This window comes from Cavia porcellus, unplaced genomic scaffold (assembly GCF_034190915.1).
Source record: "Cavia porcellus strain 051 isolate PalLab524CR breed Dunkin Hartley unplaced genomic scaffold, mCavPor4.1 scaffold_1, whole genome shotgun sequence".
In the NCBI taxonomy this organism is placed as follows: Eukaryota; Metazoa; Chordata; class Mammalia; order Rodentia; family Caviidae; genus Cavia; species Cavia porcellus.
In genome coordinates this window covers 239,026,921-239,043,752 of record NW_026947484.1, presented here as the reverse complement: position 1 = coordinate 239,043,752, position 16,832 = coordinate 239,026,921, and the positions used below count along the sequence as shown (strand labels likewise).

Here is a 16,832-nt window from a genome sequence, read left to right as displayed (position 1 = left end):
TATTAGGATAAGTACGCTGAGTGTCACACTCAGCTCTCAGCCTTGCACAACCGCGTAACTCACCTGGCAAAGCTGGCTGCTGAGATCACCACCAGAGCATATGCCTCAGTAGTGACTTTGGTACCTTGGAATGCCACTGGTATAGTAATAGTTACCTTCTCATGAGGCTTCCTAAGACAGATAGTGGAAAAATAATCATTCATATTGAAACTGTTTATCAAACATTCAGATGAAGTGCTTTGTGAGCGTCCAATCTGACAGTGAAATCAAATGCAGCAGGATTAACTACGTGATCAAGCCAGTGTGGCAGGCAATGCAGACGATGTAAGAGTTATCGGTCAGGTAAAATAACATGGGCTAAGAAATCACATAAACTGAAACAAGAGAGAAAAAGTCTCACCTTTCAATAAGTATAAAATTTACTACTTTCTAATGTTGGTCCACTTGGTTTTTAGTGAAGATAAGGGAACTTTTGGTGTTAATTGAAAAGTGGATTTAAGACCCCAAAGAAGTGGATTCTGCTATGCATTCGGACGCCGTCATTGATACTCCGTGTGTCATGATATGGTGAAGGTTTTCCTGAAGCTCCTTGCCTCTTGCCTCTTGGTATCTGTGTCATCTTCATTATAATTTCTATCATACAGAGCATACATTTTCATGTTAGTAAACCCTTCTAATAGTGAGCGCCTTTTAAAGATAGAGACTTTGTTTCCTTAGTCTTTAATCCCTAGTGCCTCTCCTAGGTTATGAAACAGTAGATTCTCAAAGGTTACTGACTTAATGAAAGAACAAAGGGACGATGAAAAGGAGAGAAAGCATATATTCATCCCTGGTTCAGAATAATGCTGTCTCTGTGGAGTGACAGGCATGATAATCACACTTTGGGAATGAGGGACTTTCAGTTCAAGCCTTGTTCTGGGAGCTGAGTCTATGACTTCAGGGTTCACTTTCTTGCCTTCTTAATCTGTGTGAGAACAAATAAGGATCTTGAGAAACCTTGTGAACAAATATTTTGAAAGTAGAGACTGTCTAAAGAATGCAGGTAGAAAAGATATGTAAGAATTGTTGAACTGTGAACAGATTTTAATCTAGGTATTTATTTTAAAAATCAGCGATGATGTAAATAAGATGCCTTATTTCTGCAAAGAGTCTCCATTTCTGGCCAGTGCTACTAGGCAATCACACTGCATTTTTAGAGGAATTATTCCCCAACACTTACTGTGTGCCAGGCATAGTGTTATGTGCTAGAAATACACACAGTCTGGCTTCTGTCCTCAAAGGTCTTAAAGTTTGATTAGATAGAGAAAGGTTATAAATAAATACAAGCCAAAGAGTGTGAGAGTGCTATGTTGAAATATCTTCAAGGATGTGGGTGAGCTCAGAGGCGGTGCTCCGAGGGAGGGTGTGTCAGATGCACGTTGAGTCTCAAGGTCAAGAAAGGCTCGATAGAAGGCTTGGCATGTGAGTGAGACAGGCAGAGGAAGCCCTGTGCACACAGCCATGCTACTGTGGGAGCCAGGAAGCGATGCCGGGGAAGGCAGCTGTAGGTGTCACCGCCATGAGATCTGTACCGTCAGGTGCTGTCAGGTGGAAATGGCAGGGTAAGTAGCATATTTGATAGCAACCAAGATAAAGCTCCCTTGCAAATTGAACTTGAAACAAGCTAGATATAAATACAGATCTATTAAGGCAAAGCGCTTCATGTGTCAGTATCTATTAACTGCTTGATGCTGAGATGTATTTGTGCTGAGTGGTAAGAGCTGGTGGGCCTGCCAGTCCCAGCAGGATATAAGACCAGGAGAGGTTTTTCCCAAAGCGAAATATTTGCTTACAAGTACACACAACCCCTGTTGTATTACAATGTGATTATACTTCAGGCTCTTCTGAGAGATAAACTTGTCTGTGATGGAAATCAGAGAGAGAGCACAATGCAAGCTGGGGGCTGGCTGGCAGCATGCGAGATCAAACTGTCTTTTAACTTATATCAGACGAAAGATTAACATTGCGTTTTATGACGTTTTTGCCTGGTATTTGTATTGTTCTGTTAAGGACAATCTTAGGAAATTATCTGAATGCACTGACTTAGTGATAAGAAGGGATGATGAGTTATATCACACGAATGTCCTCAAAAAGGGGCGATGTTTTGGTTAGACACTGGTGATGAGGATTTGCCCTATATTTTATAATGGTATTTTTTTAACCATAGTAAGTTAATAGAGTCGGCCCTTACGCCTTGATTCACAGAGAGCAAGCGTATTACAAGACTCCTCTTCTTTGTGTGCATTACCTGCAAGTTACACAGTACAGACCTCCTCATTGTGAGGAAAACGCACATCTCTAAGTAGGGCGGTCTGGGTCAGCTCTGTGTTTGTATGTGTGCAGTGTATGCCCCTGAATGGACAAACACACGCATTTGTCTTGACATCTGACCTTGCTTTTATCTGAAACTCTCCTTACCATCCACACAGGGCCTTCCAGCCTAGCTTTGTGCCACAGCCTTTGCTATTTCTTGGTGCAGAATAAGATGCAATGATGTAACACTTGAGCCCAGAATGAATTTTAAACATTTTTCCCTACATTTTTATAAGAAAACAATTACAGAGTTTCATGAAATCCTATGGCTGTTCCAGCAATAAAGAATTACAACTATTTCCTCTGTTGCTCAGGGTTAAATGTGATTAAAATGGGACAAAGTCTGAATGTCCAATGAGCATTTTACATTTCAGCAAAATTAATAATGTTGCTCTATCCATGAAAGTACTCTGGAAGGTTAATGGTAGAGATGGGGTGAAAGTTGACAATATTGTTCTTACTGTAATTCCCATACTTAAGCAGCACCAGTACAGACAAACAAATAGCATTTCAATTATAATTATAAAGTTAGTTGTACATTCATAAGCCCTTCTCATTTACTCCAGATATTTCTGGGAGATCCCATCATCTGTTATGTGACCTATGGATCGATTGGCTCATACCCTTAGCAAATTTAAGAAAATTATGCATTCTCTTCTCTGAGGTTGTTTCTTGCTTTAACAATGTCTGCTACTTTCATATCTTTCTTACTGTCTCCATTAAACTATTAAAATGTTCTAGAAAGTTTAATATCTTTCATTGAGGTCCCATAATCCCAGCTTCTTCTTGCCCTTAGAAGAATGATAAGCATAATTACTCAGCTCATGAACTACAATGAAAATATTGTCACAGCTTATATCAGCACGTTTTCTAGGAAGAAGATCACTGGCTGTTACATCTTTTACTTTTTCAAATTTTGTATAAAATAGAATATGATCTGTAGTCAAATGAAGCAAAACTATTCCAGTCATTAGTTTTTACCGTCCATCGAAGGAGTCAGAGAAGGTAGAAAGAATGCTCAGGACTTGTCAAAACTGCATAATTTAGCCATCTTGTCAAATCTCCACTCTGGTAAAAGTAAATAAGCCACCTTGTTAATTAGCACCATCTTTAATAAAGAGATCTGTCTCTTTCTACTGTCTTACTGTGTGGAGAAAGACTTTCTTCAGAGGGAAAGTTGTTAACTCATTGTGGTATAAGGAGTATGTTGTTTTGCATTGAGTTAATGGTTTAAGTTTCTAAAAAAGTTCCCAAAAATTATTCCCTTGGAATAATGGATTTCTCAGAATGTGCACAGCAGGTGAGATGTTGGGGTATATATTTTTCTGTAGTAGATATTCCAGCTGGGTAAAACTTAACTTGCATTAGAAAGAGCTACTGACACACTTTACCCTCAGTTACCTAGTGTGGCTTACATGGGGTCCAAACACTTACTGGGAAATTAACTCAGACAGTCATGGAGATCAGGCCTAACTGCAAAGCCAAGTGCAGAAAACTCACTGGTAACCAAAATGCCAAGAATGAAGGTGATTGGTCCTCTATAATAACAGAAGGTGAGGTTAGCTCAATGGTCAGGATTCTACAACAGGGCACAAGGGCTACATGGGAGTGGCAGTTCTGTTTATAGCTGGTGAAAATCACTTCATTCGGATCCTAACAAGTGACTCTTACAGAGTCAACCATTTCTATTCCTAGCAATAGTTATACATATGGACAGTATTTTTAAGTACAACTAAAAATACAAATGCATATTTACACACTTATTTGTAACACAGATTAAAACCTCAATCCATGTATGAGAGCAGCATAATTACATCCACACACAAGCATTTGCATATGAAAGTCCTTGATTTGCATGGACAATTATGAGTACTCCTTTTTTTGCTGATGCAAATTAAGAAACACCTTTGGCAAATTGGCCTCATAATTTCTAATCATAGAGCATTGAGTAGTGTATGCAGTTTTAGAAAAGGAATCGGCATCATTTCAAGAATATAAAGTCATTTAGACAGATTTTCTCTGGGAGAAGTGCTTGACAGAATAATATTTTCCCCAATAATAATGCTTAAAAATTAAGCATTCAATAATCCATAGCAGAAAGAAATAAAGAACTAACTTGATGGTTTGGGAAAAGCATGGAGTCTTGTACTCTACTTCTCTTGACTATTTGATGGAGAATTTTGTAAGTGTTTCATTCCAAGCAATCAGAGGGCTCCTTGTTTATAATCTTTCGAAGTCAGAGGATTAAAATCTCTGACAGAGAAGAGAGATAGGAAGCAACTGGCATAGTCAAAAGCGTCAGAGCTGGTAGTTTAGAAGGCAAAGGGCATGCTAAGCATTTACCACTGTATTCCCAGGTGTCTGTCTCTTCAAATAAATTTCAGTGTGAGTTAAATATTTCCTAAGGGAGAGTGAAACTCATATTTGGATTGTAGCAGCTGTCAAAAAGCGCAACATCTCTCAAAAGACTGATCCTTTAAAATGATCTTTGATGTCAACTTTGTGTCCAAAGAGGTTGGTCTGTCTTGGGGTGTTTCCACCCAGTAGTTCTTGGTTATTTAAATTTGTGAAAAGATGTCTTATTATGAGCATGATCAGGAGGAGAAAATTTTCAGTTCTGTCATTTATGTACTTGCAGTAATTACACTTCATTTATTGGGTCATGAGAAATGACATTTTGTTTCTAAGTGAATAGAGTTGTAATGAATTCACCTCAGGCAGTTAAATCTTAGGCCTCTAAGACTAGGGTGACACTGCCCTTATAAAATAACTTTGTGGGAAGCCTTTGTGTCCCTGTTTATCTAGGAATATAGCCATCTTGTACACATAAAATGGATTCCTCTATTCAAAGGGAGAGTGAAAAAAATCAGTCTTCCAAAGAGCACTGGAAAACTCTGCCCAGGACTTATGACCATAATTGAGTGGCTAGGGGCCAGGTAGGATGCATTCCCAGATGGGGGTCAGACCCTTCTCCCCAGCTTACTCCTCGGCCTATGTGGATTAGTCTCTTCCAGGAGTAGTTCTGGGTTTTGTTCCTCCCATATTTTCTCCTGATTTACTATATTCTCTCTGTCCTTTCTCTCTCTCTCTCTCTCTCTCTCTCTCTCTCTCTCTCTCTTTCTCTCTCTCTCTCTCTCTCTCTCTCTCATTCTCTCCCTCTTTCTGTCCCTGTCTCCATATATGCATGGGTGTTTGCAGTCAAATTTATTACCATCTACAGTAATAGTAAAGTTTTTCTTCTCACTCTCCTAGGAATAGTTTTTGAAACTGTAAAGGACTTTCATGAGCATGCTAACAGATACAGGAATATTTTATATCTTGGTGTGTGTTATGTTTTAGTAACCTTGTCGTAAGGTATCATAAGGTGAGGCTAGTTTGATGGCCCCTGTCTTATAGACAAGAAAACTGTGTCTGAGGGCGGGGTTTAAAGAATCCATTGGAGAAAGTAACACTAGTCACTGTGAGGAACGGCTGCTTCTTACCTTAAGGACTTCTAGTTTGGTGCTCATCGTGGTACTAAAGCCTGGCACCTTCGTATTCTGTGCATCCAATAGCAGGCAGCATAACCTCAGATGAAGCATGGCCTCCATATCAATGTCTGTTAGAATGCGTGTTTCTTCCTCAGAGCTTACTAAATGTGCCCAAAGCAAGAACAATTATTGGTATTAACTTTTAATCCACGTGTGACATCTTTAAAAATGATGAAAGGAAGAACAGGGTTTAGAAAATACGATTTTCATTTTAAATACTGTTTACACAGTGATTGTATCTGTTACATTAAGCACATTTTGAGATCGACAGGGTTCCTGCGGAAGATCATCAGCAGGGTCCAGTGCCCCCATGACTCCACGTCCTCTCCTTAGCTTTTAGGACAAACTACTGATGACTGTGCACACAGGATCCTGGGTTCTAGCACATAAGAATTCAGACTTAATCTTTCCCAAGATGCTCAAAAATTACATTACAGAGAATAATTTGACAGGAGGATAAATAACTAATATATTTGCTAGTTAGCCAGCAAGTAAGTGATGACTCCTGAGAACTGTACCTATTGAAATCCTATCTTTCTGTGCAAGAATGGGCCCCCCTCACAGGCAGGCTGCCCCGGAAAGTTTCAGTTATTCTTACACTGGTCTAGGTATTCCTAGGTATTTCCATTAGAGCTTCTCAAACCTGGAGAGCTGGTGTCTGAATATATTAGTCTACACATTTACTTCAAACCTAACAGGACCAAGGCTCGGCTGAGCTGTTTCCCTGCGTGGGATGCTAACAGGGGTAAGCTCAGGGGTGATAGGAAAGACACAGCCATAAGCTGGGGAGTGGTGGTGTTCCCTGCATGAAACTTGCATAAACAGAAGAGTGGGATTCTGAGACAGGAAGACAGGAAGACAGTAACAAGTCCTTAAGAAGACACATTTTATTTATTCATTTATTTTTACAGCTTTTCCCAAATAACATCCATTGTTACTGTTTTTAAAGCCCCAAATGCAAGCGTTGGCAGGATTATTAGGGGAGGTGGAAACTGGCAAACAGGTTCTGAGACATCTGAGGGCCTAAATTAGACTCCAGATTTTCAAAGGATGACATGCCCTGATATCTCCAAAAAGCAGAATTCATAGAATGTTCCTGAATTTTGTGACTTATTATAGAATTAATCTTATTAAAAAGTTAAGTGATACAAAAATTGCCATATTTATGTGGTACTTTGCAATGTTTTTGTATATAAGAAAATTAACTTTTGGTATTGATGATGAAATGTGAAATGGCTTATAGGACTTCTGAAGCCGTGTGAGCGCTGATGTGGAATTTTCTTTGCCTGTTAACGATTTACCACAGGATGGATAACTATCATGCTGGGAAATGGCTGGAAAATAAGAATTGGTGACTTTTGTCCTATCATTCTCTTGTTATAGATTTAAACTCTTGTTTGCATGGTGTATAGTGTCGTAAAAACTACAAAGTCAACCCGCTGATGAAATCATGTGTGTTTCTCATTTCATGTTTTTCTTTTTGTTCTAACATATAGCGCCTAATACAATGCTGGCCACACTGAAAAGCACGCACATACACAAGTCAAGGAGACAAACAGTACTCTAGAGAGGGGATGGGATTGGAGCTGGGTGCTGCCCCAGACACACACAGCCCGCGCACCCTCCTTGGAGCACACCGGAACAGCCGGGTTGCACTGTATCATGGGCATCTTGCAAGAAGCCTAAGGCGGTAAAGACACAGCAGTGGCACAACACAGGCCTCTCGTGTGTGTATTACTGCTGAAGAGGCAGAGCTGGGATGTGCCCCACGTTCCTGTCACTTCACTGTACTCTCAAGTCTTACATTTGGACTAAAATTCCAGAGAAGGAACTGAGTCACACGAGCTCAGTAGTTGAATGAGTCAGGAGAGAGTGTGTGACTCCTTGGCCGCGGAGCAATAATGTGACCCAAGATGGCCTGGGCAAAAGAGGAGGCGGCTGACAATTAAGCTGAATGGCTGGCACAGAAACACAGGGGGTGACAGGCCAACGGCACAGATCCACGATTCAGGAGCCATGACAGAAATGTGGAGATCTGTGGAGCTGTCTTAGTCTCCAGGAAAAGCAGGAGGCAGTTCTAGGAAGAAGCTGAAGGAGATGGAATAGGATCGGATAAGTCACAGGGAGGAAAAACAGCGTGCGGCCTGCAGTGCAGGGCCCTGAGTGTCCTTCACCTCAGGGAGGGTGCTGCTTAGAGCGCTCCTGCTGGGCAGGGCGTGGCTGCCTGCTTCCCACATCGGGTTCCCTGCTCACTGTCATCTCCTCCCTGTGCTTTCCTGGACCACCATACTCAGTGCATACCAAGGCGTGTCCCGTTCTTCCGTGTACCATTATCTGTTTTGCTCACCCTACTTTTCTTCATAGGATTTATGGCAACTCTTTGTATGCGTTTTTTTTTAAAAGATCACCTTCAAGTGTAACATCAGGTGCATGAAGGCAAGAATCTTTTCTTGTTATGTTTGTGCCCTGCTATTTGTGCTGAACCCAGAACAGAGCCTAAGACTCAGCGGGCAACTCAGGAATAAACAAAGGAAGTCATGTTCCCTGAGGGAAATGCACTGAGAACAGGAAAGTGCGCAGTTCTGGATTGAAAACAAATTCGTATTTTCTGGAAACGTTGGTTTCTCTACTGGGTTCTATGTGTTACCTATAATATCGCACTGAGTTAGGAGAGATCAGGAGTAGAAATAATGTTGTCTTTCTCCAAGGAAGAAACTGGACCAGCTGATGTCTTTGAATTTCTTCTGATCTATTTTCTTGTGACTTAGTAATTCTATTTCATGATCTAAATTTTGCATTTTCTCCCAAAGTGAACCTTATGCTTTCAAATCAAATTGCATATCTCAATTTTACATGAAATCTAGAGATGATGAACATTTTTCATGCTCACATGCCCACACTCACAGATGCATGTGTAAAACGAAAAGATGATTGTTGACCTTCTTAGTCTCCTAGTTTTTCAATATTGGCAAGTTGGCTCATAGATACAGTTGAACCAGGAGGAAGATGTTCAAAGTAGTTCCACTAATGTATTTTTCTACCTGTTATTTAGAGGAATTGACCACATACAATAGACAATTCCTTGACTCTTGTTTAGAAAAAGCTTTGTGCTTGAATCGATATGATATTTGGCTTTGTAGGTATTGAAGATCTTTCTCCTGTTCTCACTAATTGCTTTGGTATTCTGTAAAAGTACAAAGTGTCAGCTACTTATTAATAAATCTGCTTTTCTAGTAGGGGTGCGTCTTTATTGCTTATCAGGTACCAGCAGTAAAAATGTATCACAACTCTGAAGAGAGCACGTAATGAAGGACTCTGTCAGTGTGTGGTTTATCTGCTGATTAAAAAGCAGGTAACAGAATGTCCCAGAAGGACAATATCCTCCCGTGTTCCAAAGCCCTCATTGCCAATGGTCATTTTTACATGAATTAGAGACTGTTGGGAATAATCATTTATTAAATTATTGTGAAACACAGATGTATAAAATTAAGAAGGAACTTTTGAGAGCCTGTCACAGTCAACCATTGGACCAGGCTTGTACAGAATTTGTGAGATTAACTAAACAAAGTACATTCCTTTGATTTTTCCAGCATAACTAAACTGAGAGATGTGGTCATACAAACCGTTCTCTTCTCTCTTCTGTGTGGCAGTGAGGGATAGAGAAAGCAGGCTTCTGTTTTTATCCATCAACAAGGCTCTGCTAGAGGCACAGACCAGTGCACTGAGCCCTTCTGGAAAGCAACAAGATTGAGCCCTCAGGTGAAGAGGAGTAACAGGGAACTGCACTCCTCTGTTATAACGAGCCACTTTATTCCCAAATTTAGTGCTGTATCACATGGCTGTGAAGAAAACTTTGGGGAGCACTGAGAAAACCTATGTAGGCCCCAGGATCCCTCCTATGTGCTTACCCCGGTTTCTGAAATCATCACCATGTCATTCAATCCTAAGGACAAAGATTGCTTGTATTACTTGTATTTCTTCCCTTGTCCTATGTAAGCATGTGTCTAAAGATGAACCCCAGAAACAGAACTGTATCAGGGTAGCAAATATCATGTAGCTATTGGAAACTTAGAAAATCCATACACCTTGTGGGGTCCCCAGTTAGTTCAGAAAGACAACAGTACTCCACTCTCTAACAACAAAACAAACAAAAGCCACAAAACAAACAGATAATTAACAAAAAGAAACCCAACGCTTTCAGAACACATAAACCCATGCTTAATCCTATGTGCCAAAGAAAGAGGGAAAAAAACAACGTGACTTCTGTTCTTCACAGAACGCGTGTGTATAAATAAATAACTGCACACACGCAATATGCCAATTAGGGAACTCATTATGTTGCTTAAGGTTTATATAGAGGAGAGTGATGCAGTGGGTTTGAAGGAACAGATCGGTGAGATGATATGGAGAAAGTGATCTCAGAATAAGACTTCTAAAGGTAAGAAGAGGTCAGCACGCAGACAAGACTGTTTGCAGCTCTGCAGAGGGGACCCAGAAAGCACAACTCGGTGTCTGCCTCTCCTCCTGAGCTGCCCGCACCCACTCCCACCCCAGCCTGCCTTCTCTGTTTTCTATCCACTCACATAGTTCGACACGTCTTAAGGATATTTGTCCATACTATTTTATCAGCCTTTTGGACCACCTCCTGTCACAGATGTAGAGGAGTGATTGGCCAAGCAGCATAGAAAATTACTTGATTGATGATTTTTTCCAACTTTTTGTAGTAGAGTGCATAGCATTATTCTACATGCATAAGAAAGAAGACCAATTATTAGAAGCTGTGGGTGCTTTAGCACAGGAAAACTGAATTTGCTAGCTGAGCAAAGTTAGGCTAGACATTCACCAAACATTTCCTATGTCCAGAGCATAACTGTAGACTGCTTTTTTTTTTTCTTATTCTTTGGAGAAATGAGATAGGACCAAGTGATGAAGTTCTGCTCAGTAGACTGCCTAGGATTGCTGAGTGGATACCACTCCTCAAATTGACTGATACAAGTCTTCCTACATGTGTGTTTTCTCCATCCACACACTGAACTGGGAGAATTCTGCAAATATCAAGAAGCACACAGTCAAAAGGCGGAAGGATCCTGAATCTCCCAGTGACAACATCAAAATCTACCTACTGAACACCATTACTGAAGCATTAAGCAAGCGTTAAGCTATTACATTGTGGGAGTTATCTCTTAAAGTCATTGATCTACCATCATTAATATAGTGGGAGAAGTATTATCTTCCCAGGTTTAAGGATGAAAGAATTATTCATAGAAAGAAAGCTTGACTAAGGCAAAATGGCTAATAAACTATGGACATGCCCCTTGACCTCAGATTATGTAATTCTAGAGCTGTGATTCCTACTATTCCCCATAATATCTCCACTTGGAGGACAGAGTTCAATTTTTGGCCTTTAAGGCAGCGATAAGTTCCAGCACAGAATTTCTGATACCATTTAGTAGCTGGTGATGAGGTCAATTTGATCAGCTAAGTATGCATTGACTCGGAGGATAAAGTCCCATGATCGTGCTGCCTTTAAAAGCTGATACCTGTTCACCCTTCTGGCCGTGGCTAGGGGGATCCGCGCAGCACAGCTCTGTCTTCTCTGACCCAGTACCAAAAAGTAGCCATTTTCTATTTGGATTAGAGGTTTGCTACTCAAAACATAACCCGTGTAACCAGTTCAGGTTTTCTCAGTAGTTACTAGAATTTTAGAATCGTGGGGCCCACCCCAAACTAAGGAACCAATATCTGCACCTTAGCAGTGTCTCAGCTGACTTCTAAGCATATTAAATTTTGAGGAGCGCTGGTCAACAGGACCGATAGACACTGAGATTTGCTTTCCTGAAATACAGTTCCCCTGATACTTGCTTGTTTTTTTTTTTTTTTTTTTTTTTCAATCTGCATCTCCTTCTTCTCAGTAACTCTCCACAGTCTCCTAATTTGACTGTGCTCTCATCTGGCTGCAACTATGTTAATTTAGACGCACCTGCGTTAACTCACATCCAGCCTGGTTTTGACGTTTTTCACATGATCTAATTGGGGACACAACCAGGTGTCAGCTCTTGTATCTTAAATATACTTTACAAGAAATATTCCAGGTGGTGTGTGATTATTGATAGCTTAGCTTATCAAAATGTCACATTAGCTTCTGTTACTGAATTGGAATCTTTGGTCAATGAGCCCTACATGAATCAATTACTATGCAGGTCAGTATTAAGGAAGAGATCATGACACAAGGGGTCATCCTGAGAAGAGAAGGTCCACCGAGTTGGGCATCTATTTACAATTGTTTTAGTTCAAATTAGAAGTAGATGATCCTCCGCTACGCAACATGCTTCCTTTGCATCTCCTTTTTTTGCACTACAAAACTGAACTAGGTGGCCCAAGTATTTTAATACCTCAGAATTTTAGACTCTGGACCTAAAATTCAAATACTGAAAATAATTCTGGCTGCATATTTACAGGGAATTTGAAAATGCAATGCATTATTCTCTACCTGCTAATGACAGTGGATTTGGGTGGCGTCATTCTCCTTGAAACACAGTAGAAAAATTATAGGGGTTGGGTCTGATGACCGGATTTCACTTCTGGCTCAAATCTTACTTGTTCTTTGAGCTTAAACACGTTGTTGACTTTCTGTGTATAGAAGCTTTTGTGATGTTAAATGAATACGACAAAGGAGGTATTTGGAAGAGGACAGACCACAGCTCATCTTGTCTATTATGTCTTTGATGCCCTTGTCATCTTCAGCAGGCATGGACAGGAAGGAGTTAAGGTAAATTCTTTATTTTTAGGTGAATATTTCCTTCTGTTTCCCTACTGAAAAGTGTATTGTTGAGGGGTTGGAAACAGCCAGTTTGGGTGACAATAATTCCACACCTGGGTACCCAGGGACTAAGAGGCTACAGAAGAGCACTGGACATAGAAATTAACAGTTAAGTGCCAAACTAGTCTTGATGAATATTGTTCTTGCTGACAAACTGGCTTTCCTAAAATTTTCAGTTTATTTTTCTCCCCATGGTCACACTTACACGCAGCCAAAGCATTCTTGACTTGTCCCAGGACATAAAACCAAAATGTAACCTGGGCTTCTGTGAGTCACTGACTTTGGAAGTTCTGCATGGAGAGCAACCTTTTCATTTTTACTTTTTGTAGCGATCAGTGTTGATATGACAAGGAGCAACAACTTAGCTGTCAACTATCCTGCCTCAGATGCCTCTTAAGACTGTAAGTGTGTTGTGTGGTTCTGATATTTCACCTCACATTTCCCTCTTCTTTGTTGTGCAATCATTCGTTAACGATACCAAACTGTAATTCACTTACAGGGTGTTGTGTCCTCTTCAAATCTCTTCAAAACTGATTTAATACCACTGGATGGGCCTATGCAATTCATCCAAACTCTTAAATCATTTTTCTTCCCCCAGCTTAAAGCTTTTCAATTCTATACCTTCACTGATAAAGCTTACATTATAACAGTCTAAGACGTTCCAGCTCTTAGACAGGGAAGAGAAAATCCCTGTTGTGTTGTTGCCATGTTTATTATAGTATGTTTTTTTGGTGACAGTGAGGGGAAGAAAACCACCAACATTTACCAAGTTCTAGCTTCATTTTTAGAAAATGTCTTTGAGCAAAAATGACAATTGTAGCCAAGTTAACTTGACTTCCTTCCAGGATGTTTTCAAAATGCACATTGAACATATTACTTTTCTTCAAACACAAATATTGAAAAACAAACAAAAATGTTTTTATTATTCATTGCTTACAAAACAAAGTCAAGTGTGTTACATTTACCCCGTTCTATGCCATGTAAAAAACCCACCACTTTTTCATTCAGGGAAACCACTTTTCTAGTTGTTGCCTTTCTATGTTTTAATTTTTAAAGTTATTTTTATTTTATTTTGAAGAGGATAGAACAGAATAAAGCCAATCAAAACAAACCAGTGTAAGATATGCAGGACTTCAAAACATTACAAAATCAACAGTAGTTACCATAATGCTTTTTCATGTCTTCAAAATAGCTGCAGATAACTTTGGACATAGTAAAAGTCGAACAGAACAGAATAGAAACAATAAAAACAAAACAATGAATGCAATAAAGGACTTCAAAATAAGCCAATAGTAAATCCAAAATTGCTACCATAATATATCTTACTATCTTTGAAATAGCTCCTCCTGCCATTGAATTTGATATAATCACACAAAACTCAAGAGAATAAAACCCAACCCAACAAAACAAGGGAAATGATATAGGACCTCAAAACAAGACCGTAGAGAATCAACAATGGTTGCAACCCTCAGAAGGCGATCCCCCCTAGATGTCACACTGTGTACTGCTGTCCTCTGTACCTGTGATCAGACCACTACCCCTAGACCTGCAATGTTAGTGAAACCCCAAACACCACAGGCATCCAATTGCATTTCACCTCCATAGCTGTCATCACAGCCTGTGTTTCTTGAGATAAACCGGTTACTTATGGGTGAGGGAAAGAGAAATTGGTATTTCTTGTTTGTCAGCCTGAATGCCAGAGAGGCTGAGACCTGGCCATTCCCAGTCTACTGTTATGTATCAACAGAACGGCAATGTAGTGAGTTCTTCGCTGAGTATTGATCTCTACAGTTGTGAAGCACAAGCAGAAATATGTACCTTAGTTTAGCTGTGAAACTTAGAGTTAAAATGAGAGTAATAAGAAGGCATGAAATGACTTTACAACACTACCCAAGCACTGCAGTTTTAAGGGGGATACTTTACGGATGTGAGGTAATTACGTATTAACCCAATAACACATTTAAGGATATAATAATATCATTCTTATTTTATAGCCATTTGATATACTATAATTGTCTTTACAGATAAAGAATCTAAATATCAGAAAAGTCAAATCATAATAGCATAAGGCAACTTGGGTTATAAATGTAGGGCCAAGATTTATTCTCACAAATATTGATTTACAAATCCTGGACATTTTCCATTGATGACTAATGAAATGAAGTGTGTTAAAAATGTAACTGTCTCAGCAACAAGAGAATATCCTAGCTACTTTTCTCTCATTGTGGAGACAAAGTACTCTGATACTGAGAGTTAAAGGGGAAAAGGTTTATTTAGCTCTCAGTTTATAGAGGTTTCAGGTCATAGTTGGCTGGCTCCAAGGCAGAGTAGCTTGGCAGAGGTTTATGATAGAGAATAGAGCAAAGCGACAAGGGAAGACAAGCCTCTTTCTGTCCCTTTTATCTTATCTGGACTACCAGAATTCGGGTGACACCAAATCAATGAGATGACTGATTTAACGGTCACACTCCCTAAACCACAGCATCTCACACCCCAGACCCAGCCACCTCTGGAAAAGCCCTAAGACTACATGGAGCTCTGACGGGACAAACCACAATGTACCTATGAACCCATACCTACGTCTGCATCTTTTTGGGGGTCAACTAGGCAGACTGAACATTGTGAAATAGTAACATGTTGCAACTCTAGGTCTAATGAAGGAGACCTATTTCCACAGCATTGTCACAATCGGTGCATCCCTTAACAAATTTCACTCAAAACAAATTTATCCAGGGTTTACTCTGTGCTGAGCTGTCTTCTGAGCGTGTAACATATCTCTATAATTAAGAAGTGGAAAGCAGTATGTTTGACAGTCATTTTCTGTAACATTTTCACCTTCATGTAGCTTTCACTAGTCTCAGAAATTGAATAAATAAACCCAGAAACCTTATTTTTTTTCATCATGCTGTGAGCTGGAGACAAGACAAACTTTTCTGGAAACCGAATAAACATCAAAGAAGCATAGATAGATGGATGGATTGTGCAGGAGCAGACAGTGTGAATCTTGAAGGCCTGTTTTGTCCAAGGGAAAAGGGCAGGGATCTTTCTGAACTCTGTCATCCATTCCTCACTCTTTCCTAGGGAAGAACCCAAAATGCAACGATCTATTTTCGCAGCAGGTGGACTCATGATGCCAAAAAAAAAAAAAGCTCATTCTTTATCTATATTATATAGTTTACTTATTGATTGATTTGAAATGCTTTTAATCCATCACTTCTGAGTAGTGCTAACAATACTAGGTCAGGAAAATTTCTGAAGATCCAGATGAACAGGTACATGTAACAAATAAGTCCCTTACCTTGGTGACTAATTTATATTGTAGCCGAGAAGGAGCAGAAATTCCATTTTGGGACCAGGTATAAACTACATTGTTTTGATTTTTTTTTTCATCAAAACAATTGATATCATAAACCCCATAGATGTCTATGCACAGTTCTTGATCAATCAGGAAGCAGAAAGCAAGCCTACGAGTGATTGTCACCCAGAGTGTGGCTCTTAGCTCTCGTGAACACTTTCTTGTTTGCCCTCTTTGGAGAATGCCTGTTACTGAGTTCTTTCTGAAAACAGGAAAGTAACTTCCAGATTCCTATTGCTTCTCCCTCATCTACTTCCAGGCCCACTCCTGCCAACTGCCAACTGTTTACCAGGCATTCTCAGATTAAATGCCCTATTTACATTGAAATTAAACACCTTGGTTCTTAGAAGGTGATGATGAATATCACAGAGAACTTGTTATAACTTCCAAACCTCTTTGCCAGAGGATCTTGACGAGACCATAGAATTGTTTTGAATCAGTACTCAAGGTGATTCTTATGCAGCAAGAATGTTTAATAAAATGTGCTCAATTCAAAGGGTTAAATGAACCCTCAATCACTCCTTAGTAATGTCTCTTGTTTCTCCTTAACGATTCATAGTGCTTTGTGAGGACCACACTGGAATCTGTACCTAGGCACCAGCCACCTTTGGAGTCAGGGATGTTTAAACTCTAGAACTCATCCCTAATCGCACTCTGACCTTATAACAAGCCTCTGGGTATGTCAAGCTAGCTTCAATCCAACTTTTTAAAAAATTTTGTACTGTGGAGAATTAGAAACATGAACAGAATAAGGGAGTATAACTTTATGAAACTC

General features: G+C 39.8%; 1 long non-coding RNA gene across 2 annotated transcripts in view; it reads left to right on the top strand.

Annotated features, from left to right (window-relative positions):
- The first annotated feature begins 1,445 nt into the window (after positions 1–1,445).
- Positions 1,446–16,832, top strand: part of LOC111757716 (uncharacterized) — a 96,034-nt gene continuing 80,647 nt past the window's right edge. For both annotated transcript variants that reach the window (XR_010041522.1, XR_002791998.2), the window contains exon 1: positions 1,446–1,601. This is a non-coding gene — a long non-coding RNA (uncharacterized LOC111757716). The remainder of the gene's footprint in view (positions 1,602–16,832) is intronic.